Source organism: Stigmatopora argus, chromosome 14 (assembly GCF_051989625.1).
Source record: "Stigmatopora argus isolate UIUO_Sarg chromosome 14, RoL_Sarg_1.0, whole genome shotgun sequence".
NCBI lineage: Eukaryota > Metazoa > Chordata > Actinopteri > Syngnathiformes > Syngnathidae > Stigmatopora > Stigmatopora argus.
In genome coordinates, this window is record NC_135400.1 from 13,802,871 (window position 1) to 13,818,392 (window position 15,522).

Below are 15,522 nucleotides of genomic sequence, written 5' to 3' on the forward strand. Positions count from 1 at the left end.
TCACTGAAGAAAGACCAAAGCACCTCTTTAGATGAACACGAGGGGGCTCTAAAGGACCATTTTTTTTTAGCTCAGGGTAAATTGACTCATTCATTGCCATTGACGTTGAGAGACGTCCAATCCATTTCAACTACTGCTTTTAATTGATTAGACGCTTCTCATCTCTAAAATGGAAAAGGCTGAAAAAGAAAACAAAATCCCAAACAATTAGAACAAAAAAAATGCAAAAAATTGAAAATTATGATAAACAGACACATTTTTGAAAATCTGCTTTGGGTCCATAAATTTTATTTTTATTTTTTCAACTCTAGGCTGTCATTAATGGCGCTATGCATCCATTTTGAATGGGAGGGTTGAATTTAAAGTGGATGTCTACAGCCATCAATGTGTTTGTGTACCATGTAGAGTACAACATTAAAAAAAATACAATTTGTGGGATAAAGCAAGGCTGCTTTTACATCTTCGTATATAATACAAGAACGTCTTAATTAAAAGCACATTAACATAAGCAGATCCTGCTTTTAATGGTTCCCCAAGAGGCCTCATTTCCATTTTCTTCCAATCGAGAAAATGACGTCTAATTCTTAAGTGTCACAGTCATGTGGAGGACGTTTTCTATTGGACCCCCCCGGGGGAATCTACGTATCTAATCTTATCTCCCCGAAAACAACGATTAGCTTCAATAAAACGATTTAATGAGGAGGAGGGCGAAAAAAACACAACAAACCTACGGCTGGTGGGCCTTTGGTGGCACGTGATAATAAAAAAAAATCACCTCATTCAAAACACCTTAGCGACGAAGCAGCAAAACGAAGCACGTTAGCAATGCAAATGACTAAATTTACTCCCCAGATGGCCGATTGGGGATGATGGCGTTTCAGCACGCGTTCTGCCACATTGGGGTCATTCACCCTTGTTTATGAGCAAAGTTCAAAAGCAGCTCGCATGTTTTTTTTGCTTCCCCAAAGAGAAACGTACCTTCTTTTAACGGTGACGTTCCTTCAAGTTATAAGAGAAGATTCATGTCAGCGAAATGTGCAGAAAGATAAATGCATCGCCTGAGGGTCTTCGAGCGAATCCCCCCAGACTGCCAGTGTTAATAAACTACAGTGGGAATAGTAGTACGTAGGAAGAAGTATAGTCGACTAGGAAGATTGAGGGGGTGAAAAAAATGTGCACATTAATTCTACGTTCGGCGGTGGCTCAGTTTCATCGATTTGAAAGACATTTTCTCGTTTTATCAGAGTAGAAAGTCGGATTTTTTTTATAAAGGTCACTTTCAGAGTTGGAACAGGGGTGGAAAATTCCATTTTTTTGGCAAAAAAATGTGAGGAATGACACTAAAAAGTGAAAAAAGTTAATTATTTTGAAGGAGTTTGTTGCTTGTAGATGTATTTGATTGTCTGTCAGTGTTAATGGTAAAGCCAATGATAGGTTTAAAACATTATAAGGCAGTTATAACAGTAGGTAAGTAGTTGATTTGTTTCATATGTTACAGTCTTGTAAGTGGTAATATATTCAAATGACAGTCCAGATGATTTTTAAAGCAGCTCTTTTGTTTAAGAGTTTGCATGGCAGCCATGTTTGTTTGGTATTCTCTAATGATTAAACTTAACCAAATAATCATGAAAAGAAGTGATGTTGTACTCACTGTTTACATTCAAATGGAGAGCTACTTTTCAGGTAGTTACTCTATAAATGCAAAAAAGATTCACATAGTATTTGATCTGTTATCTTTCCAATTTCGGTTTAGAGTCTGTAACATGTATACTTGCACAAAAAAGCATTGATTTTAAACATTTTAAACAGTTGAAGGACAGAATTAAGGAAAACTTTGTATTTTTATATCCCTTACAAATGGAATAATTTTCCAAATCAAGTAAAACTGGATCAACTCACCTTTTTGAAACCGTTTTAAGAATATTGTGAATTACATAATCCAGTCTCTATGTTATTGTGGGTCAACAGCATATTCCCTTATTGTACATATTGTTGTGTTTTCATGTGTTATGTAATAAGGGCATCAATGAAAAAGACATTGAATAATTAAAGGCGAAATGAAACATTTAAAGGCTACAAGCTCAATAAAAAAAACCCTTCTGGTTCAACTCCATGCGATTCAAACTACGTCTGAAAATATTTATTTGTTTGCATGACATTAAACTGACTCTTAAAATGAAATGTAATTAATGAACGGGATGAATGGCGAAACGTTGTCATTAACTCCAAAATAATCGAAGAGACGGCGTTCTTTGTGACACATTCTTGCAATAATTGCTTTCCAGGAAAATGATTTTGGAAGTGAGTTCAGCCGCATTTTTTAGTGAGCCGTCCGCGTTAAACAAGTTCATGACTACGGCAGGCCTTTTCCACTCGTTTCATCCAATTGGTAAAAACAATCGGAATTGAGCTTGACATTTGGGTGGCTATCAGGCGTGAGTCAGCGGCCAATCTGCACTTAGGAACAATTCCTGGCACGCTAAAATGCCGCTTCCGCATTTGGAAAATGCAATGACCCCAAGATGTGGAGATGGGCTGCAAATGAAGGCCGAGCCCACAGCGTGCCAGATACAAAAAAGCGCAAAGTTCACTTTGCCGACTGACTATTTATGTGACAAAGTTTAGTGACCTATGGCTCGCAAAGACACGCTCGCAAACAAAAAACACATAAACAAGGCATCCATTAGCAGTAAAGAGCAACATGAGTTCATGGAAGAATCTTTTTGCACAAATAGAGTGTCAACGTGTCAACTTTAGAACTATATTTGTTCAGACAAAAACTATAACAGAATATTATAGTCCATAAAATATGTAATTTGGGGAGTGGGGGGGACAATTTAGAGTGTAGATGCCATCATTTTTCCGATTAAAGTGAATGGAAATACTGTGTTCAAGCTGCCATAACTGAAAAATGTGCACTCAACTATATGAAACAAAAATAAATAATTAAAAACACAGTCATCGCTAAGGTTGTAGACAGTTTTTTAGTTTGGGCGATGTTTAAAAAAAAGTTTTTTTATTGTTTTTTTTTAAAGGCAGGAATCAGGAAATATTCTATTATTTTCATTTGTAATTATTACAAATTAAATTAAAATTATTATTTTATTTTGATTAATTTTATTATTTTTATTGTTAGGAATTTTTGGGAAAAGAAAAAGGGATGTTGGATTCTCAGATTTTGCTACTATTTTATTAATCAAATCTACCATTCAATTAATCGATATTTGCAAACATCTGCTTCACCTTTTAAAAAACAATACAACATTCACCTACAATAAGTACATTAAATATTTTTTGCTTTTTTCCAGCAAACATATTTTCCTGCAATACAACATTAAATAACACATTTAATATTTGAGCCAATGGGCAACTCATCGCGAGAACAGCATCTCATATCCAATTGTCATCGCGATTGACGGCAACGGGGTCCAATCTTTTTATCGGAATGGATTGGACGTCCATCGGCGTCAACACCCGATTTAACATCAGAAAAAAACACTTTTCCCTCATAATAAGGCTATTGAGCAAACATATGAGCCAATTACCGTATTTTGCAGGTTAATATACCCCCCCCCCCATTTAATATACCCTGGTATATTAAACAGCAAAATACAGTAACAACAACACTGTAACACTAACACTACCGTATTTTGCTGTTTAATATACGCGGGTATATTAAAACGGCAGGGGTATATTAAATGGGGCACAAACGGGAAGGTACGATCCACTCGTGACCGGACGTTTGGTCGTTCGGACCCAAACGTCCGGCGACCAAACGTCCGGGTACCAAACAACACGGTCTACGCATCAATAAAAGCCAACAATGGCCATGAGCAGTTTCACTGAGCGGACATGTGAGTGTATAAGAGTTTGTATGTACATGAGTTGTCCCTTTAAGAAGGGACGTCAGTCAGGGTCTTAACAAGTTCTCCAACAAAACACAATATAGGTCACATAAAAGTATGGGAAATTTTTAGCTTTTCTTTAGCCTAATAATTAATAGGGCATTAAGTATGACAAAATAATAATTCACAGTTTGTATTTAGGGAATTTGAGCAACAATTTTAAATGGTAATTATCAATAACCTTCCGGGCGACCAAACGTCCGGCGACCAAACATCCGGCGACCAAACATCCGAGTACCCGATCCACTATGCACTTTTTATGCTGTGACGGGGTGCATCAACGTTTTGTAGACTAAAACTACTCACTGCTCAGGTTAAAACTACTGAACTGCTGAATAAAGTCTGACTTGGAATTTTAATGAACTATAATGATGCCCCCCCATGAACACACAAATCTTGCCAAAAAAGCTGAGTTGCCGTTTAATATACCCGGGTATATTAAACGGCAGGGGTATATTAAATGGCAGGGGTATATTAAACGGTGCACAAACGGGAGGCTCAAAAAAGCAAAAATCATTTAATATACCCGGGTATATTAAACAGCAAAATACGGTAGCGATTTGCCACCCACGCGCAAAATAAAGAGCGCCGCCTCCCCATCAGCGCGCCCCCCCCCCCCCCCCCCCCACGTATGACGTCACATGGCTACAAGGAGCGCGTGCATCCTCCGAGCAAGCAAGCCCTCCACTGTGACGTGACATCAACCGCAGAAGCACAGGCGCTCCAATGACGGTGTTTTCCCTCCGCTCTCTTTAAAGTGGACGTTTAAAAATGAAACTTTTCACTTCTGCACCGAGCTGATTGATTTGGAAGAAGAAGGAGAGGGAGAAGTTTGGGATTTAAAAAAAAAAAGCAGAAGCCACTCTTCTTCTCATGCCCTCAAGATGAGCCGGACTGACGTCGACCGAAGAAGCAGAACCTTCCAACACCGGTAAATAGATATAGATAGATATGTTTGTTGTTATTCTTATTTTGACTTCCTCTTCCTGCACGAGTTGAAGTTTATGTGAGCGTTACTTTATCACTGTCGCTCAACTGTGTCGTTATCCGAAAGGGGGTCTTCTATCTGTGTTTTGCAGCCCAACAGCGCAGAAATGCACATATAGTTGTAAAAAAAAAAAAAATGGAACAGCTGCAGACTTTCCTGAGTACAAAAAGCCTCGTGCTGTTCTTTTTTTTTAAATCAATAGGTTGCCTCAGAGGCAAACAAAACATGTGACAAACAAAAAAATACCTTCTGGAAAATGCTCTTTAAAGTTCCTGTTTTCACATCAACATTTTCCAAATCTGAATTGGAAATTTAGCTGCACCCACCCAATGATTTATATTCTAATTCAATGTACTATATGTTCATTAATATCTATTGTCCCTTTATTAAATAAATCAAACTCAAACTTGTGATGGAATTCACATGCTCTTTCTGCAAATAATCAGAAACGTGAACTTTGCAGTTTTTTTTTTCAGTTTTAGACAGCTGCAAAACCCAAAAAACATTATACGGTGTGCTCATACACGTATGATACAAAATATGCTTCTAGTAATTTAAGTTATTTTTTTTAAATTTCTGCACTCCCTTTTAAATATAGTGCAATGTATTAAATTTAAACGGGAGTGCACTAACTAATAAATCCTTTCATTCAGTCATTTTACCTTCCGCTTACACTCACAAGGGTCGCGGGGGTGCTGGAGCCCATCCCAGCTAACTGTAGGCAGTAGGCTGACCCTTGGTTTCCAGCCAATCGCAAGGCACCGGGATACATTTATACATACACATATATACATATACATGTGTATAGCTTTATTTACTGTTTTTAATGGATTTGTCATTTAATGAGTGCAAATGTCTAAAAGTCCCTTTCCGAAAAATATTATGCCAGAAATATGAGATCTAGAGATCGCAAATGTTGTGCAACAAACTAGTTCAAACAACAGCGTATGGATACGGTCACAAGGCATGCTCATATGATTGCTGTTTATTTTTGGACCATAAATGTGTGCTTGAAAATACCTAGCCAAACTTTTTGCGCTCGTTAATGCCAAGCGAGCAGTCAGACTTCCAATCTTGAGGCAACAAAATGCCGCAAGTCAAGAAGTTTAATTATATGACACCTCTCAGACGGTAAAAGAGCGCTAACAGATAGCTCCTAAAGATTTTCGCAACACTTTAGATCAGATTAGATTAGATAACTTTGTTCATCCCATATTCGGGAAATTTCATTATCTCGGTAGCAAGAGGGTGAGAATACAGACACAGAAAAAGACATTTTAGACATAAATAAATAGGTAATAAATAAGTTACTATATATATATATATATATATATATATATATATATGTGTTGCTGAAATATATATATATACACATACTTACATATATAAAATATACATAGAACAACATTTAGTTAATCTTTTCCTTGATAAAACATGCGAGTAAAAAATGTGCATATACGTATACTAAGTAATTCTCCGCCATTGATGGTGTTAGACGTCCCATCTATTTGAACTGGGAATACGAATAATCGCTGCCATCTTATATAAATTGGACATCTATTGATCAATAACGCCCCTTGAAAAAGGAAAACAAGCTAAAAGAAAAATGAGAAAAGAAAATGCTGAATAAGCAAGCTAGAAATTCCCCAACAAGTGCTTAAATGAGTATCATTAAACACTATGAGCAGTCATTAAACACACCGTGAAATCTTACTACTAAAAAAATATCAGTTCCAAGATAAAGATAAATATTACAGCAGTCATTTTACAGTAAACATTCAACAGTTGAAAAATGATTGCAGCCAGTGAGTAAAAGTAAAGAATGTTCACCTTTGCTTGGATTTATCTGCTTAAAGCTTTCTTCTATCATCTGACATTGTTTGAAAAAGATTGATCCTAAGGCTGTTGCATATTGACCAACATGGCATGTCATCACTTTAACTGCTGACAAGGAATGTCATTTATAGTCTGATCCCAATAAAAATCCTCCCCGGGCCTTGACCCAAAGTTTGGGAACAAGCGGCGCTTTAAATCCGATGAAACCAAAGCGCGAACAAACCGCCGTGTCGTTTTCAGCCCAATTCCAGCCCATCCAAAGCATTCATCATTTGTCCGACACATTATTGGATTAAATGTCCGTTAAATGCTACGACGCTGACAAACAGATGTGCGCCGACTTCAAATAAATATTTGAGGTTTCTAAATGAGGTCTGCAGCAGTAGCAGATGGAAGGAGACAGTTAAATACACACGCTGTATTTGAATTGGAAGGGGGAGCTTTGAATGGTCGTGTCAAATGGACGTCTAGCAATGTCAATGGTAGTGATTGAGGTCATGAAAAATTAACCCCTTTGTGGTCAGCGGTAACTACGGTGGACAGATAGAGAAGTTAACATTAGCTTGAGTTTGTGTTGTGGTAGTTAAAGAAGACGGAAATTGATATTTAAAACAATTATTGACAGCCACAGTCATGTCCAATCATTAAAAAAAAAAAATCAGTTAAAATGGATTGGTCATCAAATGCCGTCAATGGAAACAAGGGACCAAAAATAAATAAAAATTTCTGAATAAAATACTCGAGCCCCACTTGACTATGTCATTCTTCTCCCTTTTTACAGATTTGATATAATTTATTAATTTTCTGAAATTCCATTTATTCTATTCATAATTATTTTCTTTTTTTTCACTGAGCTTTTAGTTTTATTTTTATTTTTTCCATTCTTTTTTTAACCATTTAAATAATTGCTTTTATTTTTAAAAACTGATCCTTCAATTCCAGTGATTCATATATTACATATTTATAAAAATATCCGCAGGCAATCCTAATATAACAATTGTATGTCCGCAAAATGTCCTCCCGTGGTCCGCAATCGCCCCCCCGAGCCCCAAGTTTGAGACCCCCGTCCGTTACGAATCTAATAAAAACAATTAAAATGTGTTTTCCTACCTCGATGAAATAAAGTCAGTCTTCCTGACTGACTCTCAAAAGACCTCAAATGAGGACACGCAACTTTAAATCCACTTTACCAGTAATTGCTAATTGCTGTTCTCATAGTCCGGTAGTGTTTGGACTCCTAATTGAACGGCATAACAACGAGTACAAGAACAACGCGGGCTCTTTTTGTCTCGTAAGACCCTTAAAGCATGCAAATATATTCAAGGCAACTATGGAAGATGTGAAGAGATGCGTTAGTGCTGCACCTTACGCTTCATGAATGAGTGATGCGTTCGTGCGTGCATGTTTTCTTGGGTTCTGAACAGCAAACACATTTGCAGCATGTGGCAGAATGGGGGCCATCGTTCATATGAAATGAACACTATCATTTTACATTCAATTGGCGATTGCTTTCCTCTATTACGTGAACGTGAGACGCATCTAGCAACTGATAACGCTGTTAAATTGCATTTCCCAGTTGTTCCTCAGCTTCAACACAGAAAAAAAACACCTCCAAACCCTTAACATAAGTGAAAAATCACAGTAAACCTCAAAACATGCAGAAAACTAACCACGATGACGAAATGGCAGCACCGAATGGACTGTAAACATTATTTTTCGTTTCTACAGGGAGCATGCCGCTAACTTTTTTTGCCATCTGGTGCATTTTTGCTATTTAGGCCTGTCGTGAGAGTATTTTTAATTTTCGCCACAAAATATGCATTAGGCAGTTAAAGATTAACAGCCAAGTTAACATTTTAAACTGTGAGAGTCAAAATAATCCAATCAGCCAATGTTTTTTTTTTAAATTTCGTCCTGATGAATTTGAGTGCATGTTTAAAAGAGAATAAAAATAAGAGAAACATGAAACGAGGCAAAGAATCCCAGTATATACAAAATCATACAAAAACAACAAGGGCTGGCTCTAGAGGTGACTGTGTAGTTCCCTTCAAAAAATGCTAAATTAGCCAAAGCACCTTCTTTCTTCATACCAGGAACTCAATACCAATTACCATGCGTCTCTGAACTTTTTGGCCAATCATCTTAAAGCCTGGCTGTTAGACGAACAAAATTGCCATGACAACGCTGTCTAAAACAGTGCTAAATGTTCATTAACATGAATATGAATATGTTCATTCATATATGCTGTCCCTAATTAAACAAATCAAACTCAACTATGATAAGAAGCCAAAGAGGCACATTTATTTGGGCCGGGAGCCGCATGCGGCTCGAGAGCCACCCCTAATGTAGTACAAGCAGACAACCTGAAAATAGCAGGTCCAAACCCGCATTCTTCCCTCTGATTCACCACACGTGGTCTCATAAGAATGCCCTGCTGGCCTGGCAGTATTTCAAAAGCAAGGTGTTAAAAGCATCAGCTTGTTTGAGGCTTCTGTAGAAAACAAAGATAAATGGCTTCGCTCTATCGCCTTGGACATTAATCGGGTCCCAGCGTGCGAACCAAGACCTCCCGAGAGGCCGAGATTGAGAGGAGACCAGCGGTAGGACTCAAACCGGTGTCAAGAAACGTGAAATGTCACTCAGGGGATCCGGAAGACCGACACGTCGGGAGGAAAGCGTGACCGCCACCGCGTCGGCCCCGAGGTGTCCGTTCGGGCTCGGCGCCAAACATCGTGAAGCCGGAGCGCTAATAATAGCCCACCACTACAAAGAGCTGTCACTGTGGATTGTAACAGAGGGCCGATAAGGGTCCATAAGGGTGACGGAGCCGGCGGGCCGACACCTTCTCCGCATGCATCGATTTTATCAACGGCGATAGCGCTACTGGTGTGAGAACGTATTAGTAAAGTATTTGGAGATGCTTTCTCGCTAAAATGGGTCTGATGTCTGATTTGGGGAGGCAGCGGTTTAAATGGATTTGCTTTCTAAGAAGACTTTAGTTTCTGGTCTATTGAATTGTTGTTATGGAAGAAGTTAAACCTACCATATTTTGGTGTTTAATATAACCGACTCAACTATTCAATTAATCGATATTTGCAAACATCTGCTTCACCTTTTAAAAAACAATGCGACATTCACCTACAGTAAGTACATTTTTTTTCCCCCCCAGGCGAAATATTTTCCTGCAATACTACATTAAATAACACATTTAATATTTGAGCCAATGGGCAACTCATCGCGAGAACAGCATCTCATTTCCAATTGTCGCGGTGACGGGTGCATCAACGTTTTGCAGACTAAAACTACTTACTGCTCAGGTTAAAACTACTTACTGCTGAATAAAGTCTGACTTGGAATTTTAATGAACTTAATTATCTATAATTATGCCGCTATAAACACCATACAAATCTTGAAAAAAAAACTGAGTTGCCGTTTAATATACCCGTATATTAAACGGCAGGGGTATATTAAATGGCGCACAAACGGGAGGCTCAAAAAAGCACAAATTATTTAATATACCCGGGTATATTAAACGGCAAAATACGGTAGTTAAAGTCGAGTAGAGTTGCGATGAATCCGAAATCTTTTTCCTTAAAACAGATCTCTGATTTCTGCCTTACTTGATAAAAACAGACCAATTTTCGTGTACATGGTTCATCCTAACCGCACAAGAAAAAACAGTCAGTCATTTCTGTAAGATCCGATATTTCCGTTATTGCCATCAACAGATAGAAAACCTATTTTTCACTCATTCATCTTCAGAACTGCTTCATCTCACAAGGGTTGCAGGGGTGCTAGAGCCTAAACCAGATAACAAGAGGCAGGAGGCGGGGTACACTCTGAATTGGTTGCCATCCAAATGACGCCCACCATTAACGCACACATTCAAACCTACGGACAATTTCAAGTGCCTAACATGCCTTTTTTTCCGGCTGTGGGAGGTAGTTGGAGTACCTGGAGAAAACCCACACAGACAACACAGAGAGAACATGCAAATTTCCCACCAAGCCTCAAAGCTGACGTGCTTACCACTCTTTCACTGCAATTAGTACATTTATGACAAAAATATTTACTAATTAGTCAACTCTAAAAATCTTTTGTGGTAGCCCAGCTGGTGTCTAATTATATTCACGTACAGGACATAGTTAACTCTCAGTTGACACGCTCTTTCACTGTCACAACAGATTTCACGAGACGACCCGCATGGACACCAAAATAGCGGTTAAAAGAAACCCCCTTAGGAAAATTAGCTGCGCAGTGGCAGACCTCTGTGGACTTAACGCAGGCAATTATAGTCTCCTCTGGGGGGGTGATTTAAATCCACATTAATATGAATAAACAGTCACAGGTGTCAGGCTTTCAAAACACACTGGGCCTGACCTGCAATATATTTTCTTTTAAGGCCCGCTTGATGCCTTTAACGGCGTGTAAATAAAAAGGACATTTAGCAGATTTTATGCAGACCCTTTTCTTCACCTGCACACACACACACATTAATAATAGACAATTTAAAAAGGGCGGAAACGTTAGAACCGATCCCTTCCTGTTAAGAACAGGAAATGTCCTGCCTATTGAATAGACATCGACTCCCATGTCGCTCCCAGCTACTTTAAAACGGGCCATTTCTTTTTATTCAGGCACGTGCGGCCTTAAACGGATAATTGGAGAGTGGATTACGCCGCCATCCGCAAGTGTGGAGCAAACAGTTATTGAAGCAAAGAGTCAAATCTCTTCATGTAAGCTCCAAAACAAGCTCTTATTCTTCCCATGACCCCGCAAGGTAATCCAATTACTGATGTGCTCTTTGTAGGCCAATAAAAGCCAATAAAAGAAATGGGTGTAAACATGAACAGTCACTTTAAAAAAAAAATGTTTACATCATTCACTGTAAAAGACAGTGATAAACAACCAATCCGCTTGGATTGAGAGATGTCCGATTGGACATCTGTTGTTGTCAATGGAAGACAATGTGAGGTCATTTTTCAGATGTAAAAAAAAAATGATCACCCCAAACTATTTATTTCATTATATTGGTATATTTATATTGTATATGGTTAGCACGTCTGTCTAACAGGTCTGAAAATTTAGGTTTCAATCCCCAGTGGGATCCGTTTGCATGTTCTTCCCGTGCCTGAGTGGGTTTTCTCCGGGTACTCCAGTTTCCTCCTATACACCCCAAAAACACGCATCATGCTGAGATGGTTGAACACTCTAATAATAATAATGATAATAATAAGACATAGGCCCTGTCGTCATCATCAACAACAAAAGCCTAATTATCATCACACCCAGAAACTGCGTATGACGAAATTGGTAGTGCTTCTCCATAAGATGCGTTTTCTCGGCAAAAGACCCAAATAGGTGATAGTTTCGGACTCGTAATTTGGCATTATATTGCATCTCCTTCCGAGAGTAATTAAATCCTGGCGACTGTAGAATAACGAACGACACCAAACTGGAGAGCAGTCAGTGCGCGCCGCTGTCGGTTACGTTTCAATCTCATGTAATTAACAAGTATACATTTCAGAATCCACTATATGCTTGACGATTAAAACCGCACCTCAAATCTGTACATTACTGTGACAACAGATTCTAATTTGATAAACAACTGAGAACATTTCTAAAACTGGAACTATATCGGTTTATCGCTGCCATTTATGTCTCCATGTAAAAACAAGACTCAGACTACTGCCTTTAGGTATGAATGCAAACTTTTGTCCTTTTCACTCTGCCCTACGATTGGCTGGCCAATAAAATTGGGAATTCAATTCCAAATTTTCAATTACTATACTTCTCCAAGCAGAAGTGGAATAGCAAAAACTCCAATGCAATTGGCTGTTCCATCATAGCTAAATGGCAACACTACTACTTGGGTGGTTGGTTCCCAACAACATGTCGCCAACTTGTCCATGATCTAAACTCAGAACCAAGAACAGAATCAGATCCTGAAGCCAGAACATTCCATCACTGTAGCGCAAGCTGGGTGTCTGCCAGCGGCGTACCTTCCTGCCCATGTGTACAAACGTAGCGTTGTAACGGTGCCTTGGCTAGTGGGAAACGGTGAGATTAATCAAGCTGACAGCCCGAAAACCCCGACGTTCCCTATCAGAGTGGGTCAAAGGGGATTTTATTTCTTACATGACTGGTGCGGTTCACCAGTCAAACCACATCCCTGACAGCTGTTGTAAAGCATCCAGATGGAGGAAAACCAAAGTTGCGATAGACTGGCTAGAGCATGTTCTCTCTGGAGCTTTTCCAAACACAGAAACACTTCAATCACATCCTTCCTGACTTCATCGGTGGAGGATGATAGAACCCAGTGCGTTCTCCACGCCATACCTTCACGTATCGTGATGGAAAACATCAAAAACCACTTGACCACAGGAGAAAAAAAAAATCATCCAGTCGGTGAACTTTGCTCATGTACGTTTGTGTAAGAGTACAAACAGCTTTCAGTATGATGCGGTCGATTGAGCTTGAATACTGAGTGAAAATACTGGCGGTTAAAGTCATTGGCGGCCATTGACGGGGATAGATGGCAAATCTATTTGCTCTGGGAAACGAGACAGCGATGGAGATAAATATAGTTTTTAATTTTCTATTTATTTGTTTAGGGTTGTGAGCCAGTGTGATTGTTGGATGTGTGTTTTTCCATTAGTTTCTGCACGCAGTCGCTTTTTAAAACTGTTTTTCCAAATGTCTTTGACAAAAGTCCCAAAATAGAAAAGTTGGTGCAACATTAGAAAAATTAAACAAAAAAAAGGCTATTGATTTTTTTTCCTTGTTTTTTTCCTTTTATTTATTAGATAAATAAAATTAAAAATATTTTGGGGTAATTTAGTGCTATTGTCTGTGCATTGCAAAAGTAATGTTAAGCAATATTTTTTAAGAAATTAGGTATATAGTTAAAATATTATATAGGTACATAGTGTCTTAAATATATTATACTCCTAAATTAACAATATGTAGCAAAAGTAATAACATGCTGCTAAAAGGGTCCAATAACAGAAAATCACTATAGTACAATTAAAAAAATGTATACAACTATGCAAAGGACTGAAAGGTTACACTTCTTAGTGGGTGGAAATACTGCACGTTAAGAATATGAAAAAGGATAATTCCATGAAAACTAAACCAAACCGAAAAACACTGGCGAGAGATTTAAAATCAGCGACCTGCATAGAATCAGTTTTAAAAAGCCATATTATACATAAGGTCAATGTTAGCCTTATCAATTGTGTACCAGACAGAAGCAGAATCCCATAGTAAGAGCAACACACTTACTTACATATACAGTAATCCCTCGAATATCGCAGCTTCAACTTTCGCTGCTTCACTACATCACAGATTTTTTTTCTGAGGGAAATGTAATTACATTTTTTTGTGCAAGTTCATAAAAATGTGAAAATCAATGCTGAAACTCGCAAGCGGAAGCCACTCCCCTTTCCTCCGCTTGCTACTACAACTCAGCACTGAAGTAAAAAAAAATTAAAATTAAAAAAAAATTATATTTTTAAATACTTCGCTGTTTTTCGTTTATTGCAGCCATGTCTGGTCTACATTTACCACGATAATCGAGGGATTACTGTACATGTGAATGGACCAACTGTTTTCTAATTAACTCCAAAACGTGTGTTTACAACTGATTAAAATTGGCGCCTATTCTTTCCATATGGAAACCCACTAAATGCCTGCGAGGAAACACGCTCTTAACATACATACATTATCTCATTAGACGGGAGCGCAGACACGAGCGGTCGCATATCTGTCAACGCCTGCAATCGCGCAAGAAGGGGAACTTAATGGAGTGAAAGTCGAGCGCCATCGATCCATATGTTCAGACTTAAACGGACAGGCCTTGAAGAATCCTTCAAAAAGTTACGGATGGATTTAGACACCCAGACGAGGGTTATCAGACAAGTCGAGTGGGACGGGCGAAGGGGGGTAGCCGAGAGGTCATCGGGTTGAGATGACGGAAACTGGCTCGAGGCGGAATCCAGCCAATCAAGAGTGAATGGCGCTGATGCGATTAACTGACTGATGAGCCACCCACTCGCCCGATAGCCGCCGAGCGCACGTGGCACGGCGGAGCTGGAGTCGGGCGGACGGCGCCAGCTAAAAACGGTGGCCTTCGTGTCTGTCCGAGCGCCGTGATTCACGACGGCCTTTTGGGAGTTGAAATTCCTCTTCAGCGCACATAAAGCCGCGAGCGCAAAGATTTACAGATTTACCGGGTTTAAATCGATAGCAGCGGTGGACGGAGAGCAAAGAGGGGGATGAATGGACGCAACATGCTTTTGCTTTTCCTTCTATTTTCTAGTTTTGTTTGGATCAGCGCCGAACAGGAACTCCAAAGTTCAGGGTCAAGCGTCATTTGGTTAGATTCCGATATTTTTCCAAATTAGCTTTGCCAGTGTTCTATGCTAGTAGCGACTCCTACGTGTCCATCCACTTTTGGACTAGAAGAAAATTGTTTATATTCAAATGTTGGACGATTTTCCGCGCCCAAAAAATAATTTGTATTGGCGATTTTGCTAAATGTTTCCATTGAATCAAATCAAACTATGGTAGACTGACAACTAATCAATTATAAAATGAATCAACATCATTTTTAATGGTCGACTTGTGTATAATATATATAATGGCACGACACCTGAGCATAACAGCAACAAATATTTATACTTTCCATTCAGACAAACGATAACTTTACATTTTTGATGCTAAATGAGAACGTTTAGGTTGACATTAATTTTGATTTGAGTGCTTTATTTTGGATTTACGCCAGGAGAAAGA

The 15,522-nt window shown here is 38.8% G+C and overlaps 1 protein-coding gene across 2 annotated transcripts in view; it reads left to right on the forward strand.

The window, feature by feature from the left end:
* The first annotated feature begins 4,584 nt into the window (after window positions 1-4,584).
* gcgra (glucagon receptor a) overlaps window positions 4,585-15,522 on the forward strand; it is a 32,191-nt gene continuing 21,253 nt past the window's right edge. The window contains exons 1-2 of one of the 2 annotated variants that reach the window (XM_077618544.1): window positions 4,585-4,836; window positions 11,367-11,509. The gene's annotated coding sequence lies outside the window, so the exon portion shown is untranslated. The remainder of the gene's footprint in view (window positions 4,837-11,366; window positions 11,510-15,522) is intronic. The other variant, XM_077618542.1, reaches the window with a different exon arrangement.